At 41.6% G+C, this 19,634-nt stretch overlaps 1 protein-coding gene across 7 annotated transcripts in view; it reads left to right on the forward strand.

The window, feature by feature from the left end:
* LOC126259375 (DNA polymerase iota) overlaps positions 1–19,634 on the forward strand; it is a 49,891-nt gene that overhangs the window by 1,683 nt on the left and 28,574 nt on the right. For 2 of the 7 annotated variants that reach the window (XM_049956120.1, XM_049956121.1), the window contains exon 2: positions 692–769. The exons of the other annotated variants lie outside the window; for them this stretch is intronic. The gene's annotated coding sequence lies outside the window, so the exon portion shown is untranslated. The remainder of the gene's footprint in view (positions 1–691; positions 770–19,634) is intronic. 7 annotated transcript variants of the gene reach the window in all.

Below are 19,634 nucleotides of genomic sequence, written 5' to 3' on the forward strand. Positions count from 1 at the left end.
GGCTAATGAGATGATTGTACACATCCGTCTGTTTACACTTTGCGAAGAGGGCAAGTAATGTGGAAACACATCTGTTTTGAGGTGCAATGTTAAGTAATATATTAAAATAGTAAATAATGCTTATACTCAACTTGCAAGATTTTTGGTCACAGTAAAGTTGTTGTCATCGTTTCACACCAAATTACGTTGAGTAGGATCTACCTGTGAAACTAACAAAGGAAAAAAAATCTCAGTTGCTCTATTGTAAATGTTTAGTTCTCAGTGACTTACATGAAACTCAATTCTATTCATCAAAATGACTTGTGGGAATGGTAAAGTTAAGTTTCTGATTTCTTGAATGCAATAAGTAAGTTATTTCTCTGCAGGTACTACAAAACTTCTCTAGATCCAAAAGATTGTCTGATAGCTATAGTATTTGTGATGATGTTAAAAAAAATTGTGAGCATATTTATAATCCTTATATCAGTATATTCCCTGTATCACTTCCCAGAAAATAAAATGGAATATGTTAATCCTATTGATTGGCGTAAATGGGATCAGAAGAAATGTGACATTTGTGGCATATCCCGATAACATATTTATTATTAAAGTGCTTCACTTAAGTTGTCACAGCATACATTATAGATTGGTGTTGTCTGTGATCTCTCTTAAATTTCTTGGTTCTACTTTCAATTTGGTTCTCGATGGCTAGTGAAATGGGCCTTGGATGTAACCTGTGGAAGAATATTCGTTATACGCCCCTAATGGAATTCTTCTGCTTAGCCTTAGTGTAAGTACACATTGTAATCGAGCTATTAATTGTACTGAAATGCATTTTCTACCTCCCTGATGTGAGCATGCTTAATGGGTATCTTTTGTAGCCCAATTTAATGATTTACTTGTAATGTGATACATTCACTTTTTATTACTCCCAACACTAGTTTGAAACCCTGTAGTGCTTATTTATTATTTTTATCCCGTAGGGTAGTGTAATTTTTTCATACAATTATGGAATAAGATATTACGTTAAGTAAATAATTATTATATTTAAATTAAATAGTGACTACATAGTTTATTTCAAATGACCAATAATGGACTGAGAAGGAGAAAGATGATTAGGAAGTGTACCAATCTTTGCATGGTTTGAGTTGAGAAAACAATTGAAGACGGTCGCTGGATAAGTAACAGTCCTGTATCCTAATTACATTATCTGTAGCTTTTTTTTAATAATAATTATGCTTACAAAAATGTTAGATATTCCTGTAAGGGAAAGTAATAGGCATAGTTGATCAAAAGAAAAGCCTTCAGCTTGGACATAATAGTAAGTGGGTTTTCACCCAGTGCCATCAGTTTTTACAGACAACTGCTGAAAATCGACACTGTGGAATATCACACTTTCTTGTGTGCAATAGACAAGACTATACATGATAAACAGCCAAAAGTCCATGATGAAATAACAACTACAAGGAAAGAATAGATTGCTACTCACCATGTTGAGGAGGCATTGAGTCGCTTAGAGCTAGAATTCTGTTTTATTGTAAGTACAAACAATTTCCAACACACCTACAGACACGATGACACTGTTTTGATGTGTCACTGCCAACTGCCATGACAAGATTTTGATTAGGGGGAAAGGGGAAGACAGACAGAGAGAGAGAGAGAGAGAGAGAGAGAGAGAGAGAGAGAGAGAGAGAGAGTATATCAGTATAAGCTTATGAACTAGCAGCTTATTTGATTTTCATGAATTAATTGTGCCATCCATGCACTTTTTCTGTGTGATAAGGATATTGGCAACATGTATGTTTAATGCAGACAATGGAATGCTGTTTGTAAACAGTGAGATGCAGGAAAAGCAGCATTGTGTTTTTGATGTTGAATATCAAAACCATTTAATGTTTTTTGAATTATTTGTGCCTTCCTGTGTTTGCTCATGAAGCTGCTTTTAATTTCTGCCCCTGTAGCTTTCATTTTTCCCCTTTTTTAAAAAATTATATTGTGGTGATAGATTGATCTGTAGTATACTTTGTAGTTTTGTTTAAAATGGATGAGGATAATTTGGATTTGAGTTGAGGGAGTTGTTGAATTTGTCATACTAATAAGCTATTTTTGGTATGAAGGTGGTGGTGACAGACTGATCCTTAGCATAGTCAGAGATAAGTTGAGAAGTGGCCATTTAGTTGTAGTAGGCAAACCCAAACAATGCGTTGTCTTCAGGAAATGCTTGGCTACATAGTCTGATGTCTTGAGAAAATACTTGGTTACAGTTTCTGATGTCAGAAAATGCTTGGTTACAGTTATTGAACAAACATTTTAGTTGTAATTTTTACAAACATAGACAAAGGTAGGTGATTTCATATCTTTTTCTGTGTACATCGTGCATAACATAGTTAGATTCACATCCAGTTTTGAAGTAATTACTTCCTCATTGTTATGAAATGTCATCCATCTGTTGGTTCCTCACTGGGTATTCAGAAACAGCTGTCTCCTGTTTGAGTTCCCATTGCACTTCACAATTCGTATCTACAACATCACTTTATAAAACGCATAAGAAATGGCACTGCCTTTGTTCAAGAGTATAATAGAATTTATTCACCTTTGAGCATTAGTATGTGTAATCTGTGTTAAGCAGTATTTCACTGTAGATAACTGTGTCAAGGGCCTATATAGTATATTAGACATTATGTCCATTGCTCTTGTCATAGTGGTATGTTTTCTTAGTTTTTGCTTGATGGGGAAAAGGCTGTACTAAACATGTAAACTAAAAGTAGTAGAGGTATTTGTTATTTTGGCAGCAAAATAAGTAGCGGTGGTCGATGTTTAGATAATGATAAATGTAAACTGGCAGTAACAAGTAGAGTGTTTCTGAAAACAAACAATTTGTTAACATCAGATCTAAATTTAAGTGTTAGGAAGTCTTTTTCTGCAGATATTTGTTTGGAGTATAGCTTGTACAGAAGTGAAATGTTGACAGTAAGTAAGAGGATGCTTGAATGCTGAAGATTAGATGGGTATATAAGAAAAAAATTAGGAGGTATTGAATTGATTTGGGGAGAAAAGAAATTTATGGCAAAAATTGACTAACAGGAGGGATTGGTTGATAGGACAATTCTTGAGGCATCAGGGAATCATCAGATCAACTCTTGACTACAGTTAGCAAGTTCAAATGGATTTAGGCTGTAGCACTTACGCAGAGATGAAGACGCTTACACACAATAGACTAGCATGGTGAGATGCATTTAACCAGTCTTCTGACGGGAGACCGCAAAACAAACATGTAACCTAGGGACAGTCATAACATTAAGCTCTTTCAAATACTGTCTTCACTTGTGAAACCCCAGAAATTCATGTAGTAGCCTTTTTATGCCTTGAAAACTATGTTGCTATTTTGGTCATAAACAGGAAGATGCAGCTTTCCATTCTTCTCATTGGCCAGCAATCCTCTTCAATTCAGCATAACTGTTGCACTCCTCATCATTGACTGATTGCCGTACATACTAGGCCTGCACCTATGACCTTTTTGCTCTTTATTATTGCTTCCAGCAGCTACTAATGTTTTAATTATATTTTTCAATTCATTATGTTATTTTAGTAGTATTTTTTTCTCATTCACTTTTTCCAGGATGTCTTCGTTCTTTACTCAGTCAACCCACCTGATCTTCAGCAGTCTTTTGCAACACCGTATTATAAAGGCTTCTGCTTATTCCATCTCTGTCTTCCCCATTGCCCATGTTTTGCAATCATAAAGATATGTTTTTTTGACGCATCAGTCTTGTGACTGGTTTGATGTGGCCTGCCACGAATTCCTCTCCTGTGCCAACTTCTTCATCTCAGAGTAGCACTTGTAAACTACATCCTCAATTATTTGCTGGATGTATTCCAATCTATGTTTTCCTCTACAGTTTCTGCCCTCAACAGCCCCCACTAGTACCGTGGAAGTCATCCCCTGACATCTTAACAGATGTCTTATCATCCTCTCTCTTCTCCTTGTCTGTTTTTTCCACACGTTCCTTTCCTCTCCAATTCTGCACAGAACCTCCTCATTCCTTACCTTATCAGTCCACCTAATTTTCGACATTTGTCAGTAGCACCACATCTCAACTGCTTTGATTTTCTTGTGTTCCGACTTTCCCACAGTCCATGTTTCACTACCATACAATGTTGTGCTCCAAACATACATTCTCAGAAATTTTTTGCTCAAATTAAAGCCTGTGTTTGATACTAGTAGATTTCTCTTGGCCAGGAATGCCCTTTTTGCCAGTGATAGTCTGCTTTTGGTGTCCTTGCTTCATCCGTCATTGGTTATTTTGCTGCCTAGGTAGTCCACTCCCTTATCTTCATCTACTTCGTGACCATCAATCCTGATGTTAAGTTTCTCGCTATTCTCATTTCTGCTACTTCTCATTACTTTTGTCTTCCTTCAGTTTACTCTGTCCATATTCTATACTCATTAGACTCTTCATTCAGTTCAGCAGATCATGTAATTCTTCTTCATTTTCCACCTATCTGCTCTCTCCTCTGCGTTCAATAGTGGAATTGCCATTGCACTCTTAATGTTACCATCCTTGCTGTTAATTTCACTGAAGGCAGTTTTAACGTTCCTATATGCTGAGTGAGTCGTTCCAACAATCATTTCTTTTTTCAATTTCTTCACTTTTTTCACACAGCCATTTCATCTTAGCTTTCTTGCACTTCCTATTTATTTCATTCCTCAGCAACTTGTATTTCTGTATTTCCCTGAATGTTTTTGTTCTTCCTTCTTTCATCGATCAACTGAAGTATTTCTTCTGTTACCCATGGTTTCTTCACAGTTAAGTCATTCCATATCAAGGGGACCACACTCGACCTTCGCCAAACTTCGGTTCAGTATCTTCAGTGGTTGAATTTTTAGAGCCCTTTGAGGCGAAGGTGCAAATGTGTTAAGTTTGCTAGACATTTTTAAAAGTTCTAGCAAACATTTCATCTTTTGCTTTAATGTACATAAACAACTCTTTATGTTCAATGTTCAATCACACCATGGCAAAAATTAGGGATTGAGCCACACCTAAATATAGATACAAGCCTCTAAAGCGGTTAAAAAATTCGTCACACTATTCTGAGAGCCAAGGTTTGACCTCCCACTGCTAATTCTCATTTGAACCAATACCACAAAAGATTATTCATACCAATGATGTCTACAAATGGATCATATTTAATTAACATTGGATGCCTAGATAAAAAGATGCGCATCTGCAAAGTTGCCCAAAATTTTCTGCTTGCAAATTTGAACTTGACAGCAATTGCTTGAAAGCTGAAGCTTAACCTAAAGTTCTTCAATTAAGATGTCCATATCTGTATCTGTTTTGCCACTTTTCCATTTGTATGTTACAATATCTACTTTACTCACACCAGCAGATGTGGTGGTTACCTCAGTAATGCTGTCTTGGGCTTTCAGAACTTTGCACTTTATTTATCCAGTTGAATCCCTTTTGTCGATCCATTGAAGCTTTAATGGCGACTCTCCAAGTGGTGATAATGAAGTATTAGCAGTAAAGCAAGTATCAACAACATCCATGTCGGCAGTGGGTGGTGGTTCGTTCTTATCCTGGTGGTGTGATCGTTTTTGAGCCAGTTCATGTGTACATTGGTACAGATTTTCTGACCAGTTTTAAAAACTTCATTAGCCAGTACATTCAACCTATCAGACATTGCAATGGTTACCGCTGAAAAAGCCTTCTTGGTTATGTGTTTTTTCTTTACCAAATGGTTTGTAGAAAGTATTCTGCTGGAATTGAAATTTTCTCATCACCATGACATTATGGTATGAACAAATTTGAGCATCTTCAGTAAAATCAAGTCCAGATGTACATCATAGAAGCTCCTTGTCCATTGGTGACATTTCTTCAACTGATTGTAGTTGACTTTTGCCATAATAGAAGGGTGATTACTTACGGCAGTCAGCTCCATCTGATCCACCAGAGTAGCAGTGAGCAAGTGTCTCTTGGTTCATTTAATACAATAGTTTGTTAACTTATAACAAGCAAATTTGAAAGCTCGTCAATAACCTGGTTTGAAGCATAATGTAAGATGAAATTACACACAGTGATGTATATGCATCACTCACTTAAAATCTCACAGTTTTTGTAATTTACTTGTAATAGATCGTCCTGTTTGTATATAAAATATACAGATTTGGCTATCAAAAAATACTGTTTTATTGATTTTGCTCAGCCACAACAATGATCATTGATTATTCAAACACTCGGTATTCAACACTAAGATTGTGCAATGTCAACACCAAAGATACCACACACAGAAGACTGCCAGGAAGCAACATTGCAAGTGTGACTCAGCAATATATCACTGTTATGAGGATAGAGTCTTAAAAACTATTGCTGCCTTATAATGACGATGGAAACTAAATGACAGGGCATATATGCACCACCAGGCTGTGTACGGTTAAAATGTTCTAAAACAGCATAGCACTCCGTTATGATCTAGGTTTTATAATCTTAAGAGGATTTTCTGAGGTTTTGTTATATTTATATTCTATGCTGTAAAATAATATAAAAACACTTCTTATTAGCATATTTGCCTTATCCAAACCACAGGCGAATGTTATAGCATTGAAAGACACTACAATTGCACGTATTTTGATTTGAAACTTCAAATTGCATTACTTTTTTGTGTTTATATATAATCCATTTCCCTTTCTTTCGATAGGTATTCTTACTACACAAAATGCAAGATCCAGAGATTAAATAATATAGCTCTGAAGGCTTACAGTATGCTCTTTCCAGCTGTGGCAAGAAAAAAAAGAATTGAATTAGACTTGTTTGAGATATTGCCCCAAAAATACCCTAAAATTTGAACAAAAAAAAATTTGGCCAACTTTCCAGATGTATTTATTTTCATGTAGGCACCCAATGTTGATTAAATTTGATTCATATGTCGACATCACAGGTAAGAATGAACCCCTGAAGTTTCAGTGTCATTGGTTCTCTCCGAATAGTGCGATGAATTTTTTTAGCCACTTTAGAGGGTTGTATCTATATTTAGGTGTGGCTAAATCCCTAATTTTTGCCATGGTGTGATTTAGCATAAAAAGTTGTCTAGATACATTAAAACAAATGACAAAATGTTTGCTAGAACTTTTAAAAAAGCCTAGCAAACTTGGCACATTTGCACCTTCATATGTGATGCAAAGGTGAGTAGCCTCTCTTTGAAAGGCTCTAAAAATGCAACCACTGGAGATACTGGACTGAAATTTGGTATGTAACCATCAAAGTCCATATAGAACCTTCACATCAAATTTCATCAGATTTGGAGATGGTTGAGTGGGGACACTGTTTAATATTGGTCCCTTTGACATGGAATGACCCAGTTACCTTCTTTACACCTATGTTTTTCTTTCCAACTTCTATGATTACCCTTTTTAGAGATATCCATTCATCTTCAACTGTACTGCCTACTGTGCTATTCCTTATTGCTGTATCTATATCCTGAGAGAACTTTAAGTGTATCTCGTCATTCCTTAGTACTTCCATAACCCGTTTTTGCGTATTGATTCTTCCTGACTAATCTCTTGAACTTCAGCCTACTCTTCTTCACTACTATATTGTCATCTGAGTCTTTATCTGCTTCTGAGTATGCCTCACAATCCAGCATCTGATTTTGGAATCTCCGTCTGACCATGATGTAATCTAACAGAAATCATCCCATATCACCCGGCCTTTTCCAACTATACCTCCTCCTCTTGTGGTTCTTGAACAGAGTATTCGATATTACTAGCTGAAATTTACTACAGAACTCACTTAGTCTTTCTCCTCTCTCATTCCTTGTCCCAAGCCCATATTCTCCTATAACTTTTTCTTGTACTCCTTCTCCTACAGCTGCATTCCATTCCCCCATGACTATTAGATTTTTATCTCCCTTTATGTACTGTATTACCCTTTCAATATCCTCATATACTTCCTCTATTTTTTCAGCTTGCGATGTCAGCATGTATACCTGAACTATCGTTATGGGTGCTAGTTTTCTTTCGATTCTGATAAGAACAACAGTATCACTGAACTGTTCACAGCAACACACTCTCTACCATACCTTCCCATTCATAACGAATCGCACGATCGTTACACCATTTGCTGCTGCTGTTGATGTTACCCTATGCTCATCTGAACAGAAATCCTTGACTTCTTTCCGCTCCACTTCACTGATCCTTACTGTATCTAGATTGAGCCTTTGCATTTCCCTTTTCAGATTTTCTAGCTTCCCTACCATGTTGAAGCTTCTGACATTCCATGCTTTGACTCATAGAATGTTATCCTTTTGTTGGTTATTCAGTCTTTCTCTCATGGTCACCACCTCTGTGGCACTCCCCGCCTGAAAATCTGAATGGAGGACTACTGGAATCTTTTGCCAATGGAGAGATTATCATGTCACTTTTTGAGTAACAGGCCATATGTCCTGTGGATACACATTATATGTGTTTAATACAGTGGTTTCCACTGCCTTCTGCATCCTCATTTTGTTGATCATTGCTGATTCTTCCACCTTCAGGAGCAGTTTCCCACCCCAAGGACAAGAGAGTGCCCTGAATCTCTGTCCACTCCTCAGCTCTCTTTGAAAAGGCTGTTGGCAGAATGAGGGTGGCGTCTTATGCCAGAAGTCTTCAGCCACCAGTGCTGATTAATAATCAAAATTTAAGCAGTGGCCAATTTCGAACCCGTGGCTGAGGACATTTTGATTACTGATCAAAAACATTAATCTCATTTTGTTCATTGCATTTGTTTCGATCCTTTCACTCAGTTTTTTAATTAATTAATTAATTTTTTTAATTACAGAGGACAGCAACCCCTCTGACCAAGCACGCTGAGCTACCCCCTAGACAATGGGTGCATTCATGCATATGTGCTAAAAACATAGTACAGTAAAACCTCGTTTATAAATTTTTGAAGGGGGGTGATAAAATAAATATACAAGTGAGATTAACATTAAAATGAAACTTCTTAATATATTTCTATTAAACTCAAGTGTGTGCAACAGAAGATATGTATATTGTACAGTAATGGGTACAGTAGTTCAAATAGGCTTATGCCTAAGTTATGGACAATTAAAATTATTTAGGCCTAAAGAATGAATCAGATGTGGTTTGTTTTTTGGAACCAATACTGCCTTCATAAAGTTTTCATATGCAGTCACTGTTCACATCTTGTCATCACTACCATTTCTTGATCTTATGTAGCATTGTGTTACATCCATGCAGTAAGTGATTCTGACAGACTGTGTGAGTCCACAGATTGACCATCTGATTCTTCGAATTCCTCAGAAGTGTTTATTTCAGCTGATACGGACACTACTTATTTAATTATTTCATCCTTATTTTGTACGCAACACATGACAGCATCAGCATCAAATCATCAAAATCAATTCCATTTGACATACGAGCCTATTCATTGTCTTCTGGTACCGGTACATCAAAATCTACATCAAAATGTTCAGCGTTTTCCGGGTAAGCTTGAGTTTCATCTTTTGTGATGTCTGCTTTTTGAAAGCACTTGCATATTGTGTTTGGCTCTAATTGATGCCCTGCAGTCCTTATGTACCGCATTGCCTAGATAAGAAAACCAAATTTAAAAGATATGTATACATATTTGCACTAAATTTAATTTAATTTAGAGATCTGTTCCAAAAAGTTAGTAACATTCAGAAGGAACTGACAGGGAATGTACATACGAAGTGTGCGTGTAAAGAGTGTCCTAACCTTCAGTAGGACTTCTTTGCACTTCTTCAGTTATGTTTGCTTTCTCCTGATGGAAAAACATTTTCTTTTATTTTGTGGTGAACTCATCATTTTCACATGCACAAAAATTAGAAATTACAGTAAAAAGATTTAATTCTCGCCTTGCAAAAAACGCTCCATATTTCATTCACTGTGCTCCACCTGTTTGCACTGCCGTCAAGTGCCACTGGTGTGTATTGTGTGATAGTTGGACCACGGCAGCATTCCCCCTCCTTAGGGCCCCATTTCACAACGCCATTAAGAAACGCTACTCTGCAGCGCTCTTGCATTCACACAGTGTGGCATGTCATGCTGCCACTGAAAACAGGTGCAGCTGTTGCTGTGAACAACTTTGATGCTGCCGATACTGCTGCTGATTTCACTGATGTCTCGTGCTGGCTGTTCATAATCGGCAACCTACTGCTTGGCCAGTCAACAGCACCCCAAAGTGGCATTGTGTGAAGGCCGTATTGGGAGCAGTGTTCGCCAAGTTATTCGATCTGAAACGGACTGCCACAAGGTCAACAACAACAGTGCCGCCATGTGTACTGTTGCTAAGGCCCGCAATAATAACTGTGACTTTGCATGCAGTTAGCAAACCAATAATCACTGGCCACACCACATACAAAACATTTCAAGACGAGTTCTTGTATTTTATAATGTATAAGTGTGACAAAAATGGCTGTGGAGTAGTAAAAATAATAGCATAAAAGCGCGAAAACGTATAAATGGAAAACATGGATGTGGGGTAAATTTGCATGCAAAATTGAAAAAGTGCACAGTATACAATTTAAAAAGTGTGTAAAATGTAAGAGCTGAGAAACGTATAAATGTGGTTTCATTGTATTTCATGAATCTTTTTTCTGATCTCGAGGTTTATATTTTTGGATATTAATAGCTGATTCTTTTTATGGAAAGTCCTTTTGCCTTGTGCAGTTCTTATTATGTCTTTCTTGCATCTACCTTCTTTTTCTGTACTAGTTCAGAGAGTGCAGAAAGTTGTACATCCCTTCAAGAGTCTCTTGCCCAAGTTTAACATTCAGGTGTCGAACATGTCCTGTTGTTCACACTGTTGCATTTGTTTTCTTGTTTCTTTCTGTGCGCATTGTAACTGTCAGCTAACACACTTTCAATTTCATTGAGCACCTGGTTAGTTCCTGTTCAGTTGCAGCATTGCAGCTCCATCAGAAAACTCTTCTGCAGATTTATCTGCTTGTGCCAAAGAATTCTCACATTTCTTTAGTTCACTCACAGCCTCCTCTCAGTGGTGAGTGGTGACAATGCAATGAGCAGCAACGCCTTGCACCTTTCCCGATTTTGCCATTTTGTATCATTTTGTCAGTTCTGACTGTCAGTCTGTTTTAAATTAAGTGTGTTGATTACCCTTCCATCCCTGTAATTGATGCCACACCAACGAAGAATGGAAAACATTTTATTCCATTTCACATAAGCAAAGGTCTTCTCCAAATTTCTGAATACAATACATGTTTAATTTTTTTGTCCTGAAACTCGTGTCTGTCACTAATTTCATTGCTAAACTTGCTTCTCTGGTTTCTGCTTCTTGTAAAATGAAACTGGTACTCTCCTAATCTACTTTCTATTTTCCCTTCCATTCTTTGATCTAGGTATTGTTTATCTTTTATGCACACAATACTATGCTGTAATTTTCACTTCTAACCACTCTGGCTTTCTTGTGTAGCGTAGTTATTACATTCCTTTCAAAATCAGATAGAACTTGCCTAGTAACACAAGTTTCGTTAATGAGTTTGTATAATCCTTGCAGCCATTTTACGTGATTTGTACAAGAGTTTTGCTGAAATTTCATCAGTACCTAGGCATTTGTTCCCTACCAATTTGTGCAAAGATTTCTGAAATTAAGAATAATTTTGTATGCCCCTTTAACCTTCTTTCAATGTGTCGTCATTTTCAATAGATTATTTCCTCCTGGGAAATTATAAAGTTTCTGCCAGTTTCGTGCCCATATTCTCCCCTTATTTTCTGCTTCCATTAGTATGTTATCTTCTGAACTGCAAACATTGGTATTCCTGACTGTGTATCCTTATGATAATTATATATTCATCTGCGTGTAACATATTCACTATACTGTTTCAATTTTGTAACAATTTTGCTGTATCTTCCTTTCATGCTTCTATAACTTTCCTGTTTTCACACAACTTCATTTCAAAGTTAGTATGTTGCTGCTGTTCACTTAAAACATTTTTAAATTTTTTTTCTTCCTTTATTAATTTCAGTATTTCATTTGTTATCCATGGCTGCCTCTTTTTCAGTCCTAGTATATTTCCCACTGTTTTTACAAAATATATTTTAAGGCCATTCCATCAGTTTCCTTCTTCGGAAAAGAAAGGAAAACCACACACAACCACACACACACACACACACACACATATATATATATATATATATATATATATATATATATATATATAATGAGGGAAAAACAAAGATGATGTGACTTACCGAACGAAAGCGCTGTTTGTGTGTCTATCGACCTGCCAGCGCTTTCGTTCGGTAAGTCACATCATCTTTGTTTTTAGATGATGTGACTTACCGAATGAAAGCGCTGGCAGGTCGATAGACACACAAACACACACACACAAAATTCAAGCTTTCGCAACAAACTGTTGCCTCATCAGGAAAGAGGGAAGGAGAGGGAAAGACGAAAGGATGTGGGTTTTAGGGGAGAGGGTAAGGAGTCATTCCAATCCTGGGAGCGGAAAGACTTACCTTAGGGGGAAAAAAGGACAGGTATACACTCGCACGCACACACATATCCATCCACACATATACAGAGACAAGCAGACATATAGTCTTTAAATATGTCTGCTTGTGTCTGTATATGTGTGGATGGATATGTGTGTGTGGGCGAGTGTATACCCGTCCTTTTTTCCCCCTAAGGTAAGTCTTTCCGCTCCCTATATATATATATATATATATATATATATATATATATCTCTGTGTGTGGAAACATTCCATGTGGGAAAAATATATCTAAAAACAAAGATGATGCAACTTACCAAACGAAAGTGCTGGCAGGTCGAGAGACACACAAACATACACACAAAATTCAAGCTTTCGCAACCAACGGTTGCTTCGTCAGGAAAGAGGGAAGGAGAGGGGAAAATGAAAGGATGTGGGTTTTAAGGGAGAGGGTAAGGAGTCATTCCAATCCCGGGAGCGGAAAGACTTACCTTAGGGGGAAAAAAGGACAGGTATACACTCTCACGCGCACACACACACACACACACACACACATACACAAGCAGACATTTGTAAAAGCAAAGAGTTTGGGCAGAGATGTCAGTCGAGGTGGAAGTACAGAGGCAAAGATGTTGTTGAAAGACAGGTGAGGTATGAGCGGCGGCAACTTGAAATTAGCGGAGATTGAGGCCTGGCGGATAACGAGAAGAGAGGATATACTGAAGGGCAAGTTCCCATCTCCGGAGTTCTGACAGGTTGGTGTTAGTGGGAAGTATCCAGATAACCCGGACGATGTAACACTGTGCCAAGATGTGCTGGCCGTGCACCAAGGCATGTTTAGCCACAGGGTGATCCTCATTACCAACAAACACTGTCTGCCTGTGTCCATTCATGCGAATGGACAGTTTGTTGCTGGTCATTCCCATGTAGAAAGCTTCACAGTGTAGGCAGGTCAGTTGGTAAATCACGTGGGTGCTTTCACAAGTGGCTCTGCCTTTGATCGTGTACACCTTCCGGGTTACAGGACTGGAGTAGGTGGTGGTGGGAGGGTGCATGGGACAGGTTTTACACTGGGGGCAGTTACAAAGGTAGGAGCCAAAGGGTAGGGAAGGTGGTTAGGGGATTTCATAGGGATGAACTAAGAGGTTACGAAGGTTAGGTGGACGGCGGAAAGACACTCTTGGTGGAGTGGGGAGGATTTCATGAAGGATGGATCTCATTTCAGGGCAGGATTTGAGGAAGTCGTATCCCTGCTGGAGAGCCACATTCAGAGTCTGATCCAGTCCCGGAAAGTATCCTGTCACAAGTGGAGCACTTTAGGGGTTCTTCTGTGGGATGTTCTGGGTTTGAGGAGATGAGGAAGTGGCTCTGGTTATTTGCTTCTGTACCAGGTCGGAAGGGTAGTTGCGGGATGCGAAAGCTGTTTTCAGGTTGTTGGTGTAATGGTTCTGGGATTCTGGACTGGAGCAGATTCGTTTGCCACGAAGACCTAGGCTGTAGGGAAGGGACCGTTTGATGTGGAATGGGTGGCAGCTGTCATAATGGAGGTACTGTTGCTTGTTGGTGGGTTTGATGTGGACGGACGTGTGAAGCTGGCCATTGGACAGGTGGAGGTCAACGTCAAGGAAAGTGGCATGGGATTTGGAGTAGGACCAGGTGAATCTGCCACCCAAACTCTTTGCCTTTACAAATATCTGCTTGTGTCTGCGTATGTGCGAATGGATACGTGTGTGTGTGTGTGTGTGTGTGTGTGTGTGTGTGTGTTCGTGTTCGTGCGTGCGTGCGTGCGTGCGTGCGTGCGTGCGTGCGCAAGTGTATACCTGTCCTTTTTTCCCCCTAAGGTAAGTCTTTCCGCTCCCGGGATTGGAATGACTCCTTACCTTCTCCCTTAAAACCCACATCCTTTCATTTTCCTCTCTCCTTCCCTCTTTCCTGACGAAGCAACCATTGGTTACGAAAGCTTGAATTCACTCAAGCAAGCACACAACTGCTACCTCCGGCCACTAATGCCAGAATGTGACTGTTTTGTTGAACAAAAGCAGCAGTTTGGAGAGGGGCAAGGAAGTGGGGAAGTGGGAGGGATAATAGGGGGGAGGGAAGAGCACTGTCTGGCAGATCATGTAGGGATTGGAAGGCAGCAGGACAGGGCTGCCTAGCGCAGCATTGAGAGGCTGTGGGTGGGAGGTGGAAAAACGGAGAGGAACAGAGAGGGGGAAAAGACTGATGGGTGCTTTGTCAGAGAATGGTGCACAGTAGGGTGAAAGGACGTGAATTGGGAGGAAGTGATAGGACAGAGGGAATGTAAACTGTAGTGTAGGGTGTGGGACAGTAGATAATCATAGGTTGAGCCCTCTGCGAGTCCGGGTGTTTAAGAATAGGCCCGAGATATTCCTGTCTGTCGTAAGAGGTGACTAAAAGGAGTCTCACATGTTTTGGCCTTTACGTGATTGTCCCCTTTAGGGTTTGACCACTGTTTTTTTAAAATTTTCTCAAAGAGCGAGCCAATTGGGGAAGGGTGCCTTACATGGTGTATAGTGTCCATCGTGCGCTGAGACCTCTCGCATTCTTCGTGGACGTGGATCTGCACTTCCTCTCATTCTCCAGCTGTTGGGCGAGGTCACCCTCCTGGGTGCATTTGCTTCCATCCTCTGTGCAGTATCGCTTTCAGCACTGTCGACCATAGTGGACTTCTTAGCTCGTTTGTACCTGATATCCAGCAAGGTAGCCAGTCCATTGCGGTGGGGCCGCCATATACCCTGTTGGCTGTAGCCCCCTGACCACACAGGGATCACTCTCCTGATCGCTGCACAATTAACTCCCCACATATGCCAAAGAGTAGATGCCCGTCACCCTGGGGCATTGGGACTCCCGGCAATGGCCATCCTGCCAGGTGGTCTTTGCTGTGGCTGGGCAGAGCCTGTAGGAAGCGTTCCTGGTCGGAGTGGGTGGCATCAGGGCAGATGACATGCCATGAAGTGTACGTCATCTCTTGCTGGTGGTCAAACATCAGCAGTCTCTAAGTAGTCAAGGTCTAAATTCAATGCTAAGAAATACGACCCCAAATCATCCCCCCCCCCTCTCCCCCGCCCAGCTTCCTAACCACACCATGGGAGGAATGCCAGGCTAAGGATGGCAGCAAAGCTTATTCACCCCGGTACTAAACTTGATGGGGAATCTTTCTTGTCAATGAAACCTCAGTTTTTTGTGGAGCATTTAGAGGACAAGTTTTGGGAGGTGGAGAGCTTGTCCAAAATGCGGTCAGGGTTGGTCTTGATGCAAACAATATCCTCTGCCCAATCACAGGTACTACTCGCCTGTGACAAGCTGGGGGATGTTTCTGTTACCATCACACCCCACAAGAGCTTAAATATGGTCCAGGGTATCATATTTCACTGGGACCTTCTTTTGCAGTCTGGCGATGAGCTGCGCACCAATTTAGAACGGTGAGGTGTCAATTTCATCTGGCGTGTCCACCGGGGTCCAAGGGATAATCAGGTTGCCACCGGTGCCTTCATCTTGGCCTTCAAGGGTGACACATTACCCGAGAAGGTCAAGGTGATGGTCTACCGCTGTGACGTAAAGCCATCACCTCTGCTGTCAATGGTGAATCTCCCCCAATAGGTACCATCGATGTTGTCGTTGAGCAGGCCACTACAACGGTCATTTCTGCAGCGGAAAACGGACCCTTCATCCTTTAGGGTGCCCCCGGCGAAAGACAGTCCCTTTGTGGTCGCCGGAAGTCGCTGAGGCAATTGAAGAGTGTTGGCGAACTCTACAGGGACGTAAGTGCACCCTTCCCTAGAGCACCTAATAGCCTTTAAGCGGCACTGTGCCCGCGTTCACCAGCTTATAAAACGCCGGAAACAGGAGTGTTGGGAGATATATGTGTCGACCATTGAGTCACCTTCCCAAGTCTGGACGAAGATCTTATGTCTTTTTGGGTACCAGACCCCAACAGGTATCCCTGTTTTTAACATCAATGGCGTGTTATCTACTGACACAAACGCGATTGCCGAGCACTTTGCTCGAGGCTGTGTGTTGGAGAACTACCCGCCACCCTTTCGCACTCTCAAACGATGGATTGAAAGGAAATCCTCTCGTTCACTACACACCACAGTGAACCCTATAACGCCCCATTTACAGAGTGGCAGCTCCTTGGCGCCCTTGCACATCGCCCCGACAGAGATCCTGGGCCAGATTGGATCCACAGTCAGATGATTAAACATCTCTCGTCTGACTACAAGTGACATATCCTTGTCATCTTCAACTGAATTTGGTGCGATGGCGTCTTTCCATCACAATGGCAGGAGAGCACCATCATTCTGGTGCTCAAACCCAGTCAAAACCCACTTGATGTAGATAGCTACTGGCCCATCAGCCTCACCAACTTTCTTTGTAAGCTGCTGGAACGTATATTGTGTTGGTGGTTGGGTTGGGTCCTGGAGTCATGTGGCCTACTGGCTCCATGTCAGGGCAGCTTCCGCCAGGTTCGCTGTACTACTGATAATCTTGTGCCCCTCGAGTCTGCCATCTGAAGAGCCTTTATCAGGTGCCAACATCTGGTTACCATCTTTTTTGACTTATGTGAAGCATACGACACGACCTGGCGACATCATATCCATACCACATTGTATGAATGAGGTCTCTGGGGCCCACTCCCGATTTTTATCCAGAACTTCCTGTCTCTCCGTACTTTCTGTGTCCAAGTTGGTGCCTTCCATAGTTCCCCCATATATTCAGGAGAATGGCATTCTGCAGGGCTCTGTATTCAGTGTGACTGGATTTTTAGTGGCTATTCACGTCTCCTTTTCCCAACCACGGCGCTTCATCTCCTACATCAGCGGCCCAGGTCAGGGCTTAAGATTGCGGTTCGTGTCCAGTCCCTTCTATCTGAACTGGAGTCCTTTTCGTTACCACTTCTCCTCGAGGTCCATTCACGTACACCTCACCTCCATGGTGTACACCTAGGCTGCAGATTCTTGTGGACATTTCGCTTGGCCCTAAGCACTCCATTATCCCTGTGGCTCTTCTCTATCACTTCCTCTCGACATGTCCCGGAACCATGAACTGGTTTACACCGACGGCTCGATGGCTGATGGTCACGTAGGCTTTGTATATGTTCATGGAGGACATATTGAACAGCACTCCTTTCCAGATGGCTGCAGTGTTTCCACTGCAGAGCTGGCGGCCATATCTAGTGATCTTGAGCACATCTGCTCATGCCCTGGTGAGTCATTTCTCCTGTGTACTGACTCCTTGAGCAGCCTACAAGCTATCGAACAGTGCTACCCTCGCCATCCTATTCACGGTCTAGCAGCAGCTGTAGGGCCGTCGGTCTCACCTTCTCTGTATGCGGGTGACTTCAACATTTCGTACTACTCCTCCAGCACTTCAGGGAGCCATTCACAAGATGCAGTTATGGGCTCTAGCCCATGGCTTCCAGTTTTCAGCTGCGAAGTCATGTTTCATGCATTTCTGTCAGCATCGAATTCGTCCAGATCCAGAACATTTCCTTAATGACGATCCACTTACTGTATTGGAGACATATCTATTCTTAGGACTGGTTTTCGATGCCCAATTGACTTGGCTACTTCACCTTTGTCAGCTTAAGCGGAAGTGCTGGCAGCACCTCAGTGCCTTCTGCAGCCTGAGCAACACCAACTGGGTCGCAGATCACTCTACGCTGCTGCAGCTCTACAGAGTCCTTGTTCAATCCCGCCTTAACTATGAGAGTCTGGTTTATGGTTCGGTGGCGCCCTCAGCATTGCGTTTACTCGACCCAGTGCACCACTGTGGCGTTTGCCTAGCGACAGGAGCTTTTAGAACGAGTCTGGTGACCAGTGTCCTGGTGGAGGCCAGAGTCCCTCCATTGAAGGTTAGATGTGCACAGCTGCTCGCCAGTTACATTGCACATGTTCGTAGTTCTCCTGCACATCCAAATTACCGTCTCCTTTTCCCAACCACGGCACTTCATCTCCCACATCAGTGGCCCAGGTCAGGGCTTAAGATTGCGGTTCGCGTCCAGTCCCTTCTATCTGAACTGGAGTCCTTCCCGTTACCACCTCTCCTTGAGGTCCATTCATTTTCGCGTGGCCCTAAGCACTCCATTATCCCTGTGGCTCTCCACTATCACTTCTTCTTGATTCTCGACATGTCCCGGGACCATGAAGTGGTTTACACCGATGGCTCGATGGCTGATGGTCACGTAGGCTTTGTATATGTTCATGGAGGACATATTGAATAGCACTCCTTTCCAGATGGCTGCAGTGTTTTCACTGCAGAGCTGGCGGCCATATCTAGTGCTCTTGAGCATATCTGCTCATGCCCTGGTGAGTCATTTCTCCTGTGTACTGACTCCTTGAACAACCTACAAGCTATCAAACAATGCTACCCTCGCCATCCTTTGGTAGCGTCCATTCGGGAGTCCATCTATGCCCTGGACGGTCCCGCTGTTCAGTGGTGTTTGTGTGGACCCCAGGACACGTCGGAATCCCACGCAATGAAATTGACGACAGGCTGCCCAAACGAGGTATGCGGAAACTGCTTCTGGAGATGGTCATCTCCAAAACTGACCTGTGTTCTGTCTTACGCCGCAGGGTCTTTCGGCTTTGGGAGACGGAATAGCATAACAGTACGCACAACAAACTGTGTGTCATTAAGAAGACTGCAAATGTGTGGAAGTCTTCCATGCAGTCCTCTCACAGGTAATCAGTTGTCCTCTGCCGGCTCCGCATTGGCCATACGTGGCTACCGCATGGTTACCTCCTTCGTCGCAAGGACCTATTTTAGCCGTTCTGTGGCGAACTTTTAGCTTTCCCAGCACTCTACCTTCGGTGTTAGGCAACGATGCCTCAGCAGCAGCTTTAGTTTTCAGTTTTATTCGTTAGGGTGGGTTTTATCATTTGATCTAAGTTTTAGCGCTGTCCCTCTGTGTCCTACACCCTAATGCTTTTAGGGTGGAGGTTTTAATGTGTTGCAGAGTTGCTGGCTTCTCCTTTGTATTCTCATGGTCAGCCAGCCATGGTAATGTGCTCTCTTGTTTTGATCTCTTCTACATGTTTCTTGCGTCTCTCTATGGTTTTCTTGTCCAGTTTGGTCCATTTTAGTGTTTGTTGCCCCTCTGTCATTCTCGTGGTTTTCTCCTTTTTCCAGCTGTTTTTTGTATGTCTCAATTATTTTA

This window comes from Schistocerca nitens, chromosome 5 (assembly GCF_023898315.1).
Source record: "Schistocerca nitens isolate TAMUIC-IGC-003100 chromosome 5, iqSchNite1.1, whole genome shotgun sequence".
In the NCBI taxonomy this organism is placed as follows: Eukaryota; Metazoa; Arthropoda; class Insecta; order Orthoptera; family Acrididae; genus Schistocerca; species Schistocerca nitens.